Source organism: Heptranchias perlo, chromosome 23 (genome assembly GCF_035084215.1).
Source record: "Heptranchias perlo isolate sHepPer1 chromosome 23, sHepPer1.hap1, whole genome shotgun sequence".
Classification (NCBI taxonomy): Eukaryota; Metazoa; Chordata; class Chondrichthyes; order Hexanchiformes; family Hexanchidae; genus Heptranchias; species Heptranchias perlo.
Genome location: NC_090347.1, coordinates 14525970 through 14547024, shown reverse-complemented (window position 1 = coordinate 14547024; position 21055 = coordinate 14525970).

Here is a 21055-nt window from a genome sequence, read left to right as displayed (position 1 = left end):
TTTTCCAGGCTGTCTTTCCTTTATGGATTCTCAGATGATCAGGCATGTGAGCTGGAGATTTATTTTTCCAGGACTGAACTAATCAGTGCTGTTCTGTTTGGGGCAGTCACTCTGGAATTCTGGTAGGTCAGAAGATTTCATTAAAGCCTGGCCTGACAGTTGGAACTACCTGGCTTCAATGGATGCCTCTGAAATTGGTGGAAAAAGCTGGCAGGGCCAGTTCTTTTGGAAAGATGAACATGTTATTAGATGGTTACCATGTAGAAATCCGCTGGCTAGGATATACTACCTCTCTGCTGAGTGAAGAACTGTGGTGATGCCATATAGCTTTTTGTATGGAGAGGGAAGGGAGAAGGGTTTGAGAAGCAGATGCCTGGAATTTCCACGGGGGTTGATCAGGGGGTGATCACTGGAACCCTTGGAGAAATGGCGTAAATGGCCAAAAATGGGGATTGTGCTGATCTACTGCCGAAGTTCTGGCAGGAAGTTGGGAGACCCCTGCAGAAATTCAGGGCCATAGTTAGAAAGTACAGAAGTGCAACATGTTAGCATTTCAATATGCAGTGCCACAGAATATTGAAATGTCTGTTCAAAGCCAGTATTTGAAACTTTGCCGTGTAGCCAACCTTGGCCACGATGGCGAGGAGCCAAGAAAGAGGCCAGCCCCTTCCTTATAGAAAAAAGGACATCAAGTGCCACCACCGGTGACGTACCTCCAAACTGCTGATTGTTATGTGACACTGGTTGAGGCTTCTGCAGGGAGGAAGGTGCCACAGACTCTAGCAGAAAAACAGTCTCTCCCTTCTCTGAAGTGTCTTGCTTCACTGTCGTAGATCACAGCAACTAATAGCACAGCCAAAGTCTGACCCACATTCAGTACACGTTAGTAGTGGACTTAAGCATCAGACTGCAATTCAACACAGACCTGCAACCACAGAGATGTGAGCACTGCATGACTGGACTGATTGTTATGTGACTTCAAGCCTTTTAATTGACGAGGCCTGAAAGGACTACCTACCACAGTAGTAGTCTTGTTTGCCTCTACTTGGTGACTGAAACTGCTAATTTTGCAATGTTTTACGAAGATTTGGTGGATTGTTCAGCCTGTGTCAATGTTAATTGTGGGCAACTTTTTAAATGTAGTAATTTTTATTTATTTCCTCTGCATTCTTCTTTGTGATCCCTCTTTGCCCTGCATCATTCCAGACTGTGGGGGTCATTTTAACTTTTGGCGATAGTGTAAACGCGGCTTCAATGGAATCGAGAATCGGGAGAGGAGTATAACAGGCGGCCAATGTGATATCGCCCCGTTTACACTATCGCCGATAGTTAAAATGACTCTCAGAGAGTGCACACGGGTGACTTGCTCATAGTCATTTGCTAATGCTAGTATTGAGGCATCTGCTTGAAGGTGCATGAATTGAGGGTCACTTATCCACCAATGTTTCTTTCCTCTCCTATGCAAAAGTGCTTGTCTTCAGTTTGGTGACTCCCTGTATTGGCAGTGCCAACGTTAAGAACTCAGTTCATGAGGAATCCCAGGTGAGGAATCCCAAGTATCAGCCCATGTCCTTTCACTCCATGACTGCACTTGGGACAATCGACACGCTGTACAACCAAGCTTCGTCAATTTCAGATTAATGAATGGCTTCAGTAAACTTTAGAGCTCAGATGTCACCAAGAGTAATTCAAAGAGGGAGCTGTTATGCTTGGGAGCATGAGATTACTAATTCTGACATTTGATAGTAATGACATAGAAACAGAAAATGCTTGAAATATACAGCAGGCCCATCAGCATTTGAAGGAGAAAGACTGGTTAACATTTCAGGACAGAGAAAGGAAGAGAGGTGAGTCCCAATTTAGGACTGACCAAAACAGGAAGGCCTCTTCCTGCTCTCCTTTTTTCAGTTCTAACAAAGGGTCTGCACCCAAAACATTAACTTGTCTTTTCTCTTTAGATGTAACGTTTGCAGCGTTTCTTTCCCTTAACCTCCTCTGTTTGGCAGGAATGATCGACTTACTGTGATGTGAGATCAGCAAGCAAAAGGCCCTAAGGTGAAGCAAAAGCACAAGTGTGAGGATGTAGTTTGTATCTAAATGTGTCATTGCGTCACTTGTATATGGCTTCATCTTGATGAAAATAGTCACTAATAAATCCAATAAAGAATTTGGGAGAAACTTCTTTACCAAGTGTGGTTAGAATGTGGAGCTTGCTACCACATGGAGTAATTGAGACAAATAGCATAGATGCCTTTAAAGGGAAGCTAGATAAGTACACCAGGGAGAAAGGAATAGAAGGATAGGCAGATACGGTGAGATGAAGTGGGGTGGGAAGAGACTCGTGTGGAGCCTCCTCCTACCCGACTTCATCTCTCCGGCATAGACTAGTTGGGCCGAATGGCCTGTCTCTGTGCTGTAAATTCTATGTAATTCTACGTAATTTGAAATGACATTTGTCCAGCTTGTTTTATTCGTGTACTAATGCAGAAGCAAGTGGATTTTCAGAAAGTTCATAGTTTGCAAAAATACAAAGAATAAACCTCCCTTCTGCTGAATATTTGCAATGAGAGCATCAAGGACTACAATTAATTTTGTTTGCAGAGGTCTTTGAATGAAAATATTTTTCTTCACCCTGTAAGAAGATGCTATTGCAGCCCATCAAAAGCTAAATATGTTTTGGGCCTTATTCATAAAACAGTTTCTTAATATTCTTTACAGTTTTTTCGAGACTTTGTATCCCAGAAGATCTAGTACGATAACAACATATTATATGAACAAATGCTTAACTTCATGAATTGAAGGGGAGCAGCCAGACATGACCAAATGCATCGGCAAAAAAGCACACTGCCCCACATTTGAAATTTTCAAATCAGAATTACCTTTAGTGTCCTTTGTTAACACCCTCAGAATCATAATTTGTTTAAATGAAATTTATTTTAAATGAAAGGCATGCATTCAACAATGGAGAGCACACCACTTTGCTAAAATATCAGTCAGTCCTTGATGTTACTACGATTAACATTACATCTTTGTTTTCAGCAGCTTTTCTGAGTGGGAAGGAAAGACTTGACTTGTAGGATCTTGGTGTTAGGGTAAAATAAAGTGTGGAGCATTTATACTATATTTAGATTAAATTTAATTGTTTAATTTTGCCACAGTTTAAGTTGTTCATTTAAAGGGGTTTAATTTCCTCATTGCATAATTTGGAGTCCATTTATTAGTTCACACATTAATAAAAATGAACATTTTATTTTGAAATAGCCCAGATTAGGAATCGATGCAAATGATTTAACTGGTGCACTAAAAATAGTGCTGAGAGGAAATTAAACCCCCAAATGCTCTTTGACTTTCAGTAATTAAGCATTGCTGTTTCGCTCAGTTGCTTCCGAGATGAGATCAGTAACTTGTGAATATTTTGCTCACTGGATGCCTCACCTGTGTTTGCCTTTTCAAGATCACTTAATGAAGAGTGCCCAATGAGAAAAAGATGTGAGTGTTGACCTGCTAATAATTTGGTCTTTTTCTTTCTTGGTGATTACAGGTGACTGCTCCTGGGGGCTCTGGCAGACGGTTCCTATTATCCTTGTGAACTGGCCTCCAGCGATGCAGTGTATATAATTAAGGTCATGGGTAGAAATGGTTGGCTAAATTGGACGTCATTTCCTGTGTTGGGAACCTACATCTGGTTGTCTTACTGAAGGCAATGATGAAGCTACTCCCTACTCCCAAATAAACGATTAAAAGCAAAAGTTTGATGAGGAACTTTGTACTTTGGCTTCTGTAAAAAAAAAGGTCACTTTTCTGAAAGGTGATTTGATAAGTTAAATAAAATAAAGGTCAATATTTTTAACATAGTTACGGATCTACAACAGGATGGCTTAGCCTCAAACTTGGAAGAGGGAGGGTGAAAAGATGGTTTAGATTTAAGTGCTTTATGTAGAGGGTGGTGAGTTTTTGGAAGGATCTATGAAGGGAGCCAGTGGAGATTGATTGTACCTGCAATCATCTGGAGAAAAGATTGATAGAGGGGTATGACAAGTATTGTAGGAGATGATACTGCCTAAAGACTGGGACTGGCCAAATGGACAGGGATGGTTTTTTTCCGGTCCTGTACAGTCCTGTGGTTTAAATGAATATTTTTATGTATTTACAAGAAAGGTAAAACAATAACCTTTAACCAACACAATTGTTTCAATAAATAATTTGTGTTGTTGGTGTCCTGTTCACTGATAGAATTGCTAATAGGCTCAGTGATGACTAGCACGAGTCTGCAGGGCAGTGGTGGAGTGGCTCAGATGCTGACTCCCCCTGGTTGTTGGCTGCTAAAATGAAAGTGATGGTGTATGAGGCAATTGTCAGGATGGAGATCCTGTTTGCCACTCCACCGAACTATTCCCTTAGGCCAGCATTGCAGCATGCCTGGAAAATGAAAGCCATAGCTGACCAGTACTGGCTGTGCCAGCCTATGATGCATTCTAGATGCAGGTGTCCTTGCAGCAGTTGGAACAACCCTGCATCTGACTTCCTGCTGCCTGGACCAGAGGAAGATAGTTCCCCGTGCTCCTTGGCAGATGGATGTGCCAGGCAGAGCCTGCAGATATGGTTGGTGGTATCTGGGGTGTGGTCATTCAGACTACGTTGGCTGACATGCCTTCTTTGATACTTTACTACTTAAAGTGTGGCATTATGGTTAGTCAGGTCTTCACATATTATTTTCATGTGTCAGGTCTGCTGTAATGGACCCCTCTGTTAAAGTAATGTATGTATATCTCTGTCTGTAGATGCTGATTTGAGGATACAGGTGAGTAGACACTGGTATCCTCCTTCCTGTACAAAGCTCAGATATCAGGAGAGTCCCATAGGGAAACTCAATGGTGATCGTAATGGGATTGCAGAATTAAAGAGACAGCAGCGCAATAGCCACAAAGGCTCTTCAAACCCTAAGTATCTGCAGACACCACCCCCCAACTCAAGAAAAAAAAACAGAAGAAAACTGATGCAGAAATGGGTTTAAAACTTTTGATGAATTTTCTTACTATGCCCTTTAAATCTGCTTTAAATTCCTTCGCAACCATTGGCGGCCATCACTGGTGGGAGAAAATACTACTTATTGTCCCGTATGCACAAATGTTGGGAAATTGAACTCAATATCCACCATAGCTGCAACATATACTATCTATAGGATGCATTGTAACTCACCAAGCTTATTTCAACACCACCCCCATGCCACATGATCTATACCATCGCGAAGGACAAGTGCAGCAATAACTTGGGAACACCATCACCTCCAAGTTCCCCTTCAAATCACACACCATCCTGACTTGGACAGCTATCACCGTTCATTCATCGTCGCTGAGTCAATATCCTGGAAATCCTTACCTCGCACCATTGTGGGAGCACCATCACCACAAGGACTGCAGCGGTTCAAGTGGAAGACCCACCACCTTAGGACAACCAGGGATGGGCAATAAATGCAGCCTTGCGACCATTACCCACCTATTGAGGACAATTAAAAAAATTGAGTGAGGATTTTCCCTTCCTTATTTTAATAGTGCATTCACTTGACATTCCGGTGACTGCTATTTTAATGGAGATGTTAGCCTATTTAAAATAGTAAATAGAAGAATACTATGCTGGTACATTAAATGTTACCAAAAGTAACTTCTGGGCTAAAATTAGGTGTATTTGTTCAAAACGGTTTCTACTGGAAATGCATGACAAAAGAAGCACTAAAGCAGTTTCTAGAGGGAAAAATAAGTTTCGCATTTAAATGTGTGGAGAGCCATAAACCAATGCTTCTTTTGTGGGAATCCTGTTAACGCTCCACATTAATTAAAAGTCTGAAAGACAGAATAGATTAAACATTGGTACTGTAAGTTTCTTTTGGAAGAAATTGGCTTTTGTTTGCAGAGATAATGAAACCTGTTTCATCACTCAGTGCTCTGGGCTTTTCTTTGTCAGAAAGTGTCTGAGCCGTTCTGAACTGGTAAAGAAGTGGCCTTGGGTTTCCTGGGGAGGATTTAAGCAGCTGGGTCTGCACATCAACTCCTTGATAAACAGAATTCAGTTGAACTACTGTTTCTGGTTTTTGCTGCCATAGCAATGAGCCTAAAAAATAAATAACTTTGTCAACTATTAATCTTACGCTGCCCAATATCATTTTTGACCAAGGATGTATGAAAAAGCACAGTTGAAGTCAGATGACCTTTTGCTGCTCATAAGTTGGAGAGTGAAATATTTTATGTTTTAAGACAAAGCTTTTTCATATCCGTGATGCAGTGAAATTTATTGTTTCATTTGATGCTCATCAAACATAATTTGCTTTAATATCACGTGGCCTTCACAATCTGCAATATACCATTTTTAAATCACTTTTAAAAGGAAAAGAAATGCATTTAAAAAACCCTTTGTGGTGAATCTTTGTGTTGTGCAAGGTGAGGGTGGACAACTTTTCTAGTTTGGACACCCAGTTTCCATGTGAAGTAATCTCAAATCAGGTATGTTATGGGTCAGATGGAGAGTGAAGCTCCCTTCATTCCACCTGAGTAATGTGCATTAATCCCAACCCCAACAGAGTGTCCCTTACACCATCAAAGTGAATTTTGTCTCTTCCCAATCCCAGCCATCCTTGTAGAGGTCGATTTGGGTTCCCTAGTGGGAAACTTGGGGAGCGGTTGAGGAGAGCAACAGCTAACTCAAGGAGTTGGCGGGAGAACCAGTCCCAATTTCTGCCTCGTCTCTAATTTTGAGGCGAGCTGCCAGTATAAGATGTGCTTTCCAGAGGCAGCTTGCTGATTAGGAGACTGGAAATCGTGAGAAGCCCCTTAACAATTCAGAACCTATAGTATCAACTTCTGCCACTTACAGATCCTTTAAGGCTGAAAAAAGAAACCCCAAGTTACTGCTAGAAAAATGCCTCATGTTTTACCTGAGAACAGCTGAGGATACCTTTAAATAATATTTAAATGGCTGCCTCAGGACTTATACTGCCCATGGGTGGTGGACAGGGAGCAGGAAGAAGCATTAGCCAGCTGGTCTGGTTGGAAAATGGTGTTGGTGTTGTAATGACATTGACCCAAATTTGACGACATTCATGAGGCGTCTGCCTGCTTCAGACGGGAGCTCAGGCCACCAGGAATTATGTCCCCGGAAATTCAAGGGAGTTGTAAAAGCAGCTGTAACTGGGCAGGACGAACAGGCACTTTATTTCCCACCTGCTACCACCCCGTTTCTGAACGCAAATAAGGTGGAAAGGAGAAGAAAATTGCGCCCTGAGTTTCTTTGTGACCCTGTTGGTTTTTGCCAAATTATGAGCACTTTTGTCCGGTGGACTCACACTCACTGGGTTGATACTCCACCAACTTATTTCACACAAGTTCCTTATGAGTGACAAAGAGAGGAGACTTTTGTCCCATCAGTTATAAATTTTTACACTTTTAGTCACTTACTTGCTCCTGATTTCTGCTTCCTACTGCTACACACTCTCAGGCAAGTATTGTGGTAATGTTTTGTCACTGCAAATGACTCACAGCATGAAATGGTAGATTAAAATACAGGGTCAAATGATCTGTTATTCACCTGAGCTGTGATGCACGTATACCTCTTGCACGGTTTTATCATCAGATTCTGATTGGAGCTTTGTAATAGAGAAATTTACAGTTGATTAAATAAATAGCATGACATGTTTTCTCAATGTCAATGTTCTTTTCAACGTTGCATGGGATGAGGTGACCTTGAAGGAGAGGATTGGTCCCCAGGGACCTACTTCCAAATGTTTGGTGATTAGATGCACCAGAGCTTGACAAACTATATTGTATAATTCAGGAAGTGGAAAACTGATGTCACGCCTGAGGCTCTGTCAGGAAAAATTGTAGTACAATCGCTCCATGCTGATTGGAACTACCCTTTGGCTTTTCAGATTGCATTACAGGTCCTCTAAGCCAAACAACATTTCTCTTCAGCTTTTCAAATTGTGTTGCAGCTCCTCCATGTTGAGCAGGACCTAACTTTAGCTTTCCAAATTACCGTAAAAATTTATCCCTGTTGATCTAGAAATAACCCTTTTGCTTTTCAAATCAATACTATCAGAGTTTTGTTGTTCGAGAGCTGAGAAAACAGTGAAACTCTCACAGTACTCACCTGAGAAGCAGAAATGAGCTCCTCATTCGCATGGATGAATTGTAATTCATTGTTTCCTGATGGACCCCCATATGTGACATCGACTTCATAAAATGTTTCCTTGGCAACTGGGAAGTAGCCAGTTACTAGAGGCATACATCTATTGTACTAAGGGACAATGTAAAACTGAATATAGGAGACTTATCGATAAGCACTTTCCCCATTAACTGTTCTCATTCAGATCAAATTGCGGTATGTTCATCAGCGCTGCATGGACAAGATAAATAGAGCCTCTGAAGAGCTTCTTGCCAAAAATGAAATGATGGTAGAACGGTCTGTTATTTTAAAGTGATCTTTATTAAACTTAATTAAAGCAACGTATCTGCATTATAAGAGTGACTGCACTTCAAAATTACTTCATTGGCTGTAAAGCACTCTGGGATGTCCTGAGGTCATGAAAGGCCCTAAATTAATGCATGTCTTTCTTTTTAATATTCCCCCCAGTCACAGAGGAATGAGTCACTGACCTTTGCTTTTATTTTTTTTTAAATAGAGATGCAAACTATTACTGGGACCTCAAAGGATTAAAGTGGAGAAGATGAATTTGCCACTCACTTGACCTTCCAACCACAAGTTTCGGGTAACGGCAGTGAGAGGGTGAATGGGGAAAGGACTATGGCTTTCATCCTTTTTTCTAAACAAAATTGTAGCATATTAATGCACATCTCTGCAGTAAAATATTCATAAAATAAGCAAGGAGGAATGAACCACCTGGAAGTAGTGAGTTAGGTGAGCACAAATCCAGCGTGAACTTGGTCAGACTGAGTCATCAAGATGTCCCGCCCTCTCCTCCAAATCAGTACTTTTTGTGCCGATTCCACTTTTAATTTGACAAAATCTGGTGTAATATTGTATAGAAAAGTATTTCGTGCTTCACAGCTGAAGGATTTAATTGCTACAAAGTGTTATATATATGATATGAATGGACTAATAAAGCTATGGGAGTTCTCACTATTCCTACTGAACACATCTTTTTAAACTTAACAGAAATGTCTATCGTTTCCATATTTGCTGAAAGCAATTGACCCTCAATGCTCTCCTGCTCCTCCTGGATCCACAGAAATGTAACTTGTAAAAGCTTTTCTGGATGATTTGTGAGGGGCTTCCAAGTGTTCCTTTAAGCACGGCTGATTGCACTGCTCAGGACTGCTCTGCCCATTTGTAGACAAATTTCAATCAGGGTTCTAAAACCAGTGTTAGGACCCCAATTTGCATGACCAAAGCACCAAACACATGTTTCAGGTGTACCCACCTCGAGGTTGCTTGTTTGGCAGCAGGCATACTTCTGGGGGAATCAGGCGTGGGACGTAACAACCTGAAATTTGTCCTCCTCGCTCTCATTTTTCACCCAAAGAATTGGTGAAACAATGTTGAATTTCTCCCCCATAGTTTCTTGATTTGTTTACAATTGAAATTTTAACCATAAATAACTTTCACATTGAGAGGGGAAAAAGAAACAGAATTAAACTTTTGGCTTGAGGATGTCTAAAGTGGCAAAATGCTAATTTTTAAATATGTAATCAGTCAGTAGGCATATTTTGCCTAAAGAAATCGCCTTCCCAAAATAGAATTTGGCACAATGGCCTCCAACATCAGCATGGCATAGTGAGCAGGCATGCTGCCTATTACCAGTGGTGGATCCTAAAGTAAACAAACGAGAAAAGGGAGGGTTGACTGAACATCTGTAAAAGGTTATGTTTTGATTTAATCTCTGTCACCATGTGTCTTGAATTCCAATAAATATACAAAGTGCCATCTGTGCACAGTTTTACTATTCTAAATATTTTACATAGGCTGGGTGTACTGACAGTCATCACTTGTAAATTGCAGCTGACCTTTTGATAGCATACCCCTTCCTGCAATGTAATACTGATGGTAAGGAAGCACAAATGGTGGAGCTTTGGAGTCCTGAGATAGAGGTACACGAGTCCTGTTTTTGTTGTGCAGAAAATTTGCTGTCAGATTTGAACTTTTCGTTAGAAACACTTCAGTAATGAGAGCACTGCCGTTTGAAGGCCTAGTTGCACTGCAGTGAAGTATAATAAAAGCTTTGCTCTGAAATCTGGGTTTCATCAAGTTGAGCATTTGAAAAATGAACCTTTGGTCGAACAGAAAGCGCCGTGGATTACAAAATTCACATATACCCTATTTTATCGTGGCTTTAGCATGATCGCAAACATGGGACAAATGAATTCTGTTTTCTAGGAGTCCTTTTATTAGCTTGAAGGAAAGAAATGCAATTATTTTTCTGTGGTGGCTAGTTAGTTACAAGCACCAATCTATCTGTAGTTCTGCTGCAACCTCATCTGATTTAAGAGAACAGAACAGTCACTTGGAGTGGTGATGACTATATACACTGGATGGCTCAAATCTCTCTGACCCAGATCTGAGTAACCCCCACTGCCCTCCCAATATCTAATACCAGAACTGAACCTGAGAATGTGGCAATGACATCATATTTCCATGCAATCTACTGCTCATGATGTGCGATATCATGCCTGTTAAGACTTTGACCCATTCCAGACCCTGGACCATTAACTAGATTCTGAAGATTGCTGAAAAACACTGAGCATTTCTTCTCCATCCCCAGCAGTTCTGTGTCAGTATCTTGTGGTTGCTGCTATTTATTATATCTGGTCAAAAGGCATATTTCTAGCCTATTGCCTCCAAAGTGTTTAAATCCAACCTGGTCTTATTGATATGCTGAGATATATAATGGGACGACAGAGAATGTTTGAGAAATCAGGTTCGAAGCGGCAGTGATGCCAAAGACATTTGTTCCCTAGTTTGTCACTGATTGTGAACCAATTACATCAGTACCATCGTTGATCTGTAAGTCTGCAGGAAGATTTAGCAACCAATCAGAGTTAGATTTCCCCTTTGAGAAGATGGGCCTGATTTTGGTCTTTTGGTTGCACCGGGCGTGCGCTGAGCAGAGTGATTGCAATGCCTGCCTGATATCGTCGGTGAGAAGCCCGAACCATTTTGAGGGTCGAGCCGCATTTAAATGTCGTTAGCGAGGTGCCCACATAATTTGAATGACGACTGGCAGCTTGCCAGTTTGGAAGGATAGGAAATCCAGTGACACAGTCACTGAGCATGGACCTGCAGCGGCACCTTAAAGTGTGGCGGGGGGGGGGAAGAGAGGGCATAATTTAGGGACTGAGGACTTTGCAGGAGGAGCATGGAGGGCAGTTCATGTAATCCTGAAGGATCGAAACTGGCAAATCAATAAATGAATAATCGTCCCAGACTTGCTTCCAGTCATCCCTTTAAGTTACACTGGACCTGACCATTTCCAGTCCTGAGCCACAATGAATAGTGGGCAGATTTACCACTATGGTTCACTATTGAGCGGGCGCCTTGCCGATGAAGATAACAACGCCACCGGTTCCTAAAGATGTAGTAGGACCCAGATTTGTGTGGAATAATTTTTCCGGCTTGAGTGTTGGCTCCCTAAATCAAGGCCTGTTTGAAAATCACATTGATGGGCATTGGGTGGGAAGCTGGCAGTAAGTTTATTTTTGCTATTTTCCTCTCACTACAGCCCTGTTCACGCTGAAAAATGGGGAGTTAGAGCGACAATAATCGTCCCCCGTCATTTGGTTTATGGTTACTTTTATCTTTTCTTCTAGTTTTTTTTATTTTACTTTTTAACCATGAATTACGCTTTCACTGAAATAATGGTGCGAGGCAATACAAATGGTTAGCTTGTTTTGATAGCTAGTACAGCCCAAAAATTAAAAATAAGTGCCTGATGGCCTCCTCTCTGTAAATGAGCACACAGATATATGGGACCAGACAGCTGCAGATACAGGAAGCTCACAATTGTAGCACAAAAGTGACCCTTACAATTTAGAAGATGCATCTTCAGAATAACATTTACTGTGCAGTGCGTGTGCCAAGACTAGAAATTCTAAGAATGAAGATCCTTGTAAAATTTCTTGAACAATAAGTTGTTTATTTATGACTTATTAGGCATCAGTAAAAATGCCAAACTGTACATTTCTTGTGATACTTTTAAAAATGCTTTCCTAGATTTGAAGCAACCAGTGTGTTTAATTTGTTCTCTGTGATTTTTTTTTAGCACACCCTTTAGCATATTTGCATAAATTCCTGTCCATGCTATTTTAATCCTGATGTTTACCTGTTCAAAGGGGCTTAACAGAGGCATTAAAATAGCGCAGAGAGGAATTTACGTGACTGTACAAATGAGTGCTAAAGGTAGTGCACAGAGAAAATTAAACTTCCACATCTTAATGCCAGCAGATTATGTTTGGAAAGTTATTGATGCTTTTGTGCCTGTATTAAAGGTAAAAACGGTTACTGGGTAGAATGTTCCCTTATTTCCGCTTATCTTCCTATAAGATGTAATTATAGAAGTTTTACACATGTGCTGCTTTTGTTAGAGTGCCACAAACATCTGTAATTTGAATATATAATGTGTTTTTGTAAAATTGACAATGGCTGCATGAAAAGGAGTGGTTAGCTTGTGAAAAAATAAAACATGCAACAGCAGAACATCCAGCTCAGTGGCGCCCCTTTGTGTGTTCCATTTCTGCAATGTTTTTCTTTATTTTCCTTTCTCAACTCGTGAAGAAGCAATGCCTGTTTGAGGTGGAGCCACTGCTGTGTGCAATTAGTGACTGCAATTGTGATGTTTGACAGTGATGGTCTGTGCTGCGGCTTTATATATTTTTTTTGTTTGTCCAAAGAATATTATTTGGCACCTATGTGGAATGCAATTATTATAAACCAGATGAAAGTTAATGTGTTCCAGTAATCTTCTACAATATTCACCAGCAACAGACAAAGTAATACGTCAACAAAATCTACACAGCAGCCAAAACCTCTACAGATGAACAATGAAAGGGTAAACCATGCTTGTTCATTTTGCAGAAGTATAAACGGCCGGTGAAAGGATTAAAAAATATATTGCCGTTTTGTGATGATTGCACAGTTATTGAAGATGCAAAATGCAAGTGGGCAATTAAATTTCCGTTTCTTATTCTTTATGACTGTATAACTTCAGAAATTAAAACCAGTTTTTGATAAAGTTGACGGGCAAGATGAAAGACAGATGTTCAGGGGTTTCAGGTCCTTGTAAAACCAATGAGGTGTCTGCTTCACTGCCTGGGTTATAAACTTTGATAAGAAAGAACATCTTGGAGGCCCAGTCTTGTGTGTGTACACACTGCCAGATGCTAACCAGACAGGGTAGTTTGGGTAACCCAAGGGAAACCTGTAGCACTGATAATGTCATGCAGATGAGATCACTAATAACTGCAAGTGAGTTTGAAATCCTCTTCCTGTGCCAGCTTAACCCAAACAAATATATTGTGTAGTTCCGGTCGTGGCTACATTTCAATTAGCAACAGACAAAATCAGGCAGAAATAAGCACAGCAGAATAAATAGTTGTAAACCATTTGAATTGGTACACAAATTTAGATCACGTTCAGGATAAATCCAGCATCTTTGCAAATGCAATGTGTTGTTCTGTAATCATATTTGGAAATACTTGTGATATGTGTGCTCTGCATTGTTTAAACAATTAATACTAAGTAGTTACTATGTACAAGTCTGAACTTCCAATGTTAAGGGACAGTAAACTGCCTTTTTGCAACCTTTATTTTATCATGGGCCAAACTAGAGAATTCTTACTGAAGGTATTGCTGTTGCAATATTAGATTGGTTCGATTTTATATATTTTTTTCAAATGAAGAATAATGGAACTAACCAAAGTTGTTTATTGACATCCAGAGTTATAAGTTAGTGGCTGATTTTTGTGCCTAGTCTCATCAACTTTCTTGCTGTAATATTCTAATGTCTATTTGTCTTTAATGGGGGGTAGATTATTGACCCAGAACATTGTGAACTGTGTTGATAGTTGAAGCAATGCTTTTTTAGAAATTGTATATTTTACATATATCTTGCTCTTGTCACACTTTGGAATGTTCCTGAACTGTATTAGTCTTCCTTTGGAATCACATTATAAAGTAGCCTACTTAATGACAATACATACCTGCCTTATCCAAGTGCTAAATGATAGTGGGATCTTGTACTGCTTTTTTTCCATTTTAACCAGTCTTGATTCACTTTTGGCAATGTCCCTTTTTATTGCTAGTTTTCCCCAGCATGTGTTTCTTCATTTATACATTTTGTGACTTTTGTTTCACACCTGCAATATGTCAGTATTCAGTGGTGTTGTGCCTCTAACTGTGCTGTGTAATGAAACATTCCACAGAATCACAGGAGCAGTCACTGGACAATGATAACTGAGTGGTTTCATATAAAAGTTATTGCATTAGCACCTCTTGGGTATCAGAGAACAGCTATCTCATATTGCTGGGAAGCTCCATTATTTCCATTTTCTGTGTATTGGCATTGCTTTGGCTGGAATAAAGAGAATTTACTAAACTGTCTGATGGTCCCTTGCAATGATCTAATTGAGATTTAAAACCATGAATATCAAACCTTGTGCCATACTAATTTTTCTATAAGCATCTGGGTTAAACAGCTAGTAAACTTCTTCACCTAATCCTTGCATCTAAGTCAAGATAATAGAATTGGGTTAAAAAAAATCATGGCTGTAATAAACCTTTTGATGACTTCTGTTGCATTCTTAAACCAGATTTTTTGTCTATAAGGCAGTAAGCAGTGGATAAAAATATACCCGATCCGGCCATCGAATGTGCTAAAACACTTCCTGTTCACTCCTGTTATACAGAATTCTGGATCCAAATATATCGGGTAAACACAAAATCCTGATCCAAACAAATATTTTCCAGTCATCCAGTGTATTAAAACTCAGCCCATTATCTATAGTCTGTCCAAGTTTCATCTAGAGACACCATATTTTAGAGGTCTAACCACCTCTGCATAAAATATGTTTTGTTAAGAGTTTACTGTTGTTTTTGTTTAGACTCACTTGCTGAATGACTGTTGACTTGATATAAATTCTTGCAAGTTGACCAGTCATCTGCAAAATAGAAATTATATTCCAACCATCGTAATGATCCAAGTATAACAGTTCTTTGCAAACTAGTAGTGTTCACCAGAATTCAACTGTAGGAAGATACACATTACTTTCCTTGTACTTTAATGAAAAGTGGTATTCTTGGATATGACATGGCCTTATCTTAGAACTTTACAGAAATGTTCCAATAAATCTGCTTCTCTGATATCAAAGTGATTAGGTAGCTGCTTGTCAGATGTTGTACACTGATTGTCCTTTATTGCAAATTAACTTCATCCATGCAGCCAATTCACCTTGACGTGGTCATTGTTTATAAATGTGGATAGAATGGTACAAGGGCAAAATCCCTGTTTATAGGATTTTTATCTGGAGGTGAGCTTGAATGTGCTGTAGCACTTAAGCGCATCCTCTAAACATGATTTTATATTACTGTTGGTGTGAACGTTTTGTGATGGAAACCCAGAGTTAGGTCCTGACCTGGTTCCAAAGTGAAACAGAGTGAGACTATACTCCAGCGAGTTTCATTCTGCTTCGCTCCAGAGTCACATCAAGCCATGAGTGCAGATTTACAGCTTTTGCATTGACGCTTTGCAATGATGCAGTTAAAGAAAAAAGAAAGACTTGCATTTATGTAGCGCTTTTCATTTCCTTAGGATGTCCAAAGTGCGTTACTTCTGAAGTGTCATCACTGCATCATTGAAAAAAAACATAAAGCAAATTCAGTACCAGCACAAGTTGCAATGTCAGTAATAGCTAGATTTCTGGACTCAGCACTTCATAAAAAGAGTATAGTCACATCAATGCATTGAAGATTGTTTGAAGAACAACCTTTTTTTTAATATTGTGCTACTTTTTTTGGAGGGGACAGGTAGAGCTCTGGAGTGGTATGTGTTAGAAAAAGTACCACATACCACTCCAGATTGAGTGGGATTAGAGAAGATGGAATTCTCAGTTCGGGTTAATGCCTACTGAACGGCTCATATGGACAGACAAAACACTGTGACAATGGTGATTAAGGGCAGAAAACAAAATAGCTCATTGATTACATTCAGAAGCTAATGGAACTGCAAGAGTGTAGCATGGCGCATATAACTCCAAACCTTTAGGCACAGTCCACTAATGTGCAGCACTAGAGTGTGGCACTGTTTTATTTTATTAGAAATGTAATTAAAACGCTCTGTCGTTGTAAATTTGATCCCTGAGATAGCTTGTAGTGCTGTTGATGTTGGCGCTGATAATTTGAAAAGAGCTGTAGGGGAATCCTGCTTGGCAGTCCGTGAGTCCAGATTGCAGCAGGATAATGACTAGTTGCTTAATGAAGGAAAATTGCTTAATTGTGTTAATTTGCACAATTTTCGGGCAGCAGACTAGAAGAAGCTTTCCGAGCTTGTTACACTTTACTGATCTATAATTACACAGAACACAGTGAAAAACCAAGTGAATAATGAACAGTTACGATTTTCTAACTACCTTTGTGATCTGACTCAGAATCATAGGTTATTATGTTTTTGTCATGTGTATGCGACTAAAATTCCAATCTAATTTTTCCTGGGAAAATGCCTTTTTTCCAAGCTCAAATTTTTTGGCAGGGCAACTGCTATAACTAATTATTAAAAACTAATATTGACATTGTCAACTGATTGGATTTCACCAAAACTTAGTTTGTACTTTTTACAATCAAATTGTCTTGGAGAATGTACACTGACATAACACCTTCTTTCCAAACCTTCTTGCCACTTTTGGGAATGAGTTTTGTTTATTCTTGACCGAAACACTTGATAGAGCTCTTTGATACAGTGAGATGTGCCAATTCAGACAATGAAAAAAGTGCAACTGTCTGCTTAGCTGATCACAATTGTAAACAATTTTACAACACCAAGTTATAGTCCAGCAATTTTATTTTAAATTCACAAGCTTTCGGAGGCTACCTCCTTCCTCAGGTGAACGATGTGGAAATGAAATCCTCGAGGATTTCATTTCCACATCGTTCACCTGAGGAAGGAGGTAGCCTCCGAAAGCTTGTGAATTTAAAATAAAATTGCTGGACTATAACTTGGTGTTGTAAAATTGTTTACAATTGTCAACCCCAGTCCATCACCGGCATCGCCACATCATAGCTGATCACAGTGTTTCCTTATGGAGAAAGCCACATCCCAGCCTGAACCTCCCTTTTGACTGAAGTCAAATGTATGGCATCAATCAATTACTACAAGAGGACAAAGTGAGAGTTTATTTTTATGTTTAATAACCTATGGATTTGGCAATGAAAACAAAATTTGAGATGTGTATTTTGCATTAGATATGAAAATTTTTTGTCATAAAGCATAATTACTGCAGTCAATCTTTTTGTCTGTTTGTTCACTTGCACTGGACGGTGTTTGAAATGAAGGTTAACATCTTTTGAGAAAGGAAAAGTTACATGGGTATTTCATAGTTTGCATTTTCTTCACATTATTATAAAAATGCTGTCAGTGTTATCAGGGTAATATTTTAAAATGTTGGCAATATTATAATTTCCCCTTGACTGTAATAATCTGACAACATAGAATAAAGGTTGGGTAAGAGGATAAACTTTTCAAGCTTTTTTATTGTGGTTTATGGCATCGTACATTGACTATATTGTGTCTTAGTGGTTAGCATGAAGATGTACTGAACTTACCAGGAGCCAGATCCCATTAGCGTGCGTGTGACCAGGCATTTAAAGCAGTTAGAACAAAACTTCTCCCGATGTCATGATAGGAAGTGAGGATTATCCTGGGAAGTAAATACTACTACTTGGATTTTGTGTGTTAGGCATTTGTTGGAAGTATATAATAGGACCTTTTCAACTCATCAGCTGTTCTTTAATGGTTATCTTGGGCTTATGCTGACCACAGTTGCAGAAACATGAGATGGTTCACTATTGCAGCTTTTTAGTTGTATTTTGGGAGATATTACAAGTGATATTAGAAATATTAATGAGTGGGGAAAGTTTCAGAGAATGAAAAGAGGCAGGAGGTTAATAAGTAAAATGCAAGAACAAGAAATATAATCACACAAAACAAAAGGAGGAGGAAACCTAGCCGAGTTAGAAAATAATTTCATCACTCATCTCGTCAGTTAGAGTTTGCAAATAAAAGGCATCTAACATACTAAAAAATAAATGTTAACCCTTCACAAATAAAACCCAGACCAAAAAGTGATTCAAAGGGACAGGTCCACATTATCTTTCTGGGAATACCAGGAAAAGGTTAACATCTAAACCACATTTTTGGATTCTAGTTTACTCATTACCTCAGTCCAGACTTTTTTTTACAATGTGCTTTCTAAATATATTTCTTATAAATTCAATAAAAAGATTTCTCTTTGGATTCAGTGTTTTAAAAGGATGAAGGTCTATTTGCTTTAAAACTTTGTTTCTGTTAAAGTAAGCTGACTGAATACAGTGTTAGATTTTTATAGAGTCTAAGCTGTTCTTGCAGTGTTAATGAAATAATTTTGTGAAATGACATTATTACAAGGCTTGAGTTTAACACTAGATGGGCAAAAGTTCCTATTACGTGTTTCCACCATGCTAACTTTCTGGGCATTTGTAAAACTTATCTGGCCGTCTGCTATCTTAGCACCATGGCAATCAGTTGTTTCTTTGGAAGGCAGGGTGGTGGGGAGGTCAATGCAGAAACATGCATTATGTTTGTTTACAATGTTGTAATTGTGCATATTGCAAGAGAATTTTATTCAAGGAGAAAGTTCGATGCAAAGTACTATCTGCATCTAGTTCGGGGATCTGCTATGCAAGGTTCAAATTTGGCACAGTGCTGAGCTGATGTCAGCCACAGGGCCTGTCAGCAAGTGGCTCCATTGAGTCCAGTGGTAATCCGCACCTTTTTCAGTTTTGGATGCTGATTTGTCATGATTGGAAAATCCAGTGTGGGTCTGCCAATACTCCAGCAGCACCATTGCTTCTATAATTGGGTTGCATTACAGTTTCTGTGCTTGTCTGCATCATATCCCGATTCATATCGACTACTGTATGAAGTCAAATGGTGGTATCCATGTTTCTTTGTGTAACACCACTCTATCATCTTTATAAAGTACTTGGACATGCAAGCTGGTACTAAGTGCACATGGGTTTTTGGGGTATCTCATATTGGGCAACTTTGCTAAGTTGACTTATCTGTGTATTGCAACAGTTCTTGTTACAAAACGACAAAGTGTGAAGCATGAATAGCTTGATTTTACTCACAAAAAAATAACATTTACTTACAACAATTAGAGAAAGGTAAAGTGAGAGCTTTCTGGCCAAATTAATAGTGTAACAAGTTTTTGATACTGAAAGGCTATAACCTTTGCTTATTGAATAGTAATAAAAATCCATTCACACAATAAGGTTAATAGATTCCGCAGACTTGTCATGGTCTCTCAGCTGATGAAGCTACTGGTTGGGAACATGACAGCCAACCATTTTTCAGGGCATTTTTCCCCCCGTCAGCTTAACAAGGACAATATTGCTGTTTGAATCATCAGTCGATCATATTCCTGCATGAATATGACTGTTAAAGTTGACTGTTTCTTGGTTGATGAATGGAGGTAAGTGAAGATCCATTATTGAGACATCATATCCTCAGACAGAGAAAGAAGAACTGCAGGTACTCATTGTTTTTGCTCTGTTACTGTTGTTCTCAGGTAAAGGACAATGACTGCCTCCAGGCACTTGTGCATGACAGAAGGAACTAACCTATTATGTATTGCAACACAAATAAGGGGAGAGGTTGACGCTATTGAGTGGGAAAAATTTATTCTAAGGTTGGTCCTCGGAAAGGACCTCCTGGGTGATAGGTAAGCAGCAGCTGGAGCAGTATAGAGAAGGCAACTGATCTTAGTGCCAGTGGCCGTCAATCAGGCTTTTCTGTGCCACATTGGTCAAACAGTATCATTGACATCACTGCATTGACCACTTGGTGACATCAGTGCTATTATATCCCAAACCTGAATCTCGACTCTCCCAGGCTACTTTTGAATGCTCTTTGAGATGTGCCACACACACATTCAGATTCCAACTTTGACTTATATAGAAAATACTGTGTCTGGAAGTGTGCTATGAGGAGTTAGCATGGCATAATAAAGCATGAAGGAAAAGATCCAACTGTTTGTAAACATCACATCATGTAAACCTTCAGAATGTGTCCCTTATTTGAGTGCGCATTTGTTTTAAAATTCCTTACAAAATACACAGTATTCCATTTTATTTTGTGTTAATGAGCATTCTGTTCAAGTTTTGCTCTTAGGTTTTATATCTTTGGTTATCACTGCCAGTGTTTGCTTTAACACCATGGACCTCTGCCACTGTAAGTTTTGTTGTGGAGATTTCCGTAATGTGACAAGGAGGAGGATTTTACAAGTTGTGACACAAGGTGAAGAAGAGAATAACATCGCCTAATAGGAAAAAAGTACTTTCCTGAAATGCAATAGTGTACTTTACTGGGCTAAAGTCCTCCTGCACATTTTCTGAAGGTGATAATGATGCTCACCAATCATCAGATGTTATAACAAAAATTAAAACCTGTGATACAATAAACAGTAAAAAAAACCCTGCAAAGGTGAAGAAAGCAAATAAATCTGCTGCTTGGAACACAGTCACAATAATGTGAGAAGTACTTTATATATTTAAGAAATGCTTGGTTAAATCCTTCCACTGCGATTTCAGCAGTCTGCATATAAAAACAAAGAGTGTGCAACTGTGTTTTGTATTTGTGTGTTTGTATGTCCTCCATTTGCTTAATTGCCAAAAATCTGCCATGGAAACAGACATTTCGGAAGTGCAATACAATGTGTGGATGTCAGGACATAACTACAGATGGCACATTCATTGCTCAGATAATTATAATATTGTTCAATAGCACTAACCCTGCCATTTCTCC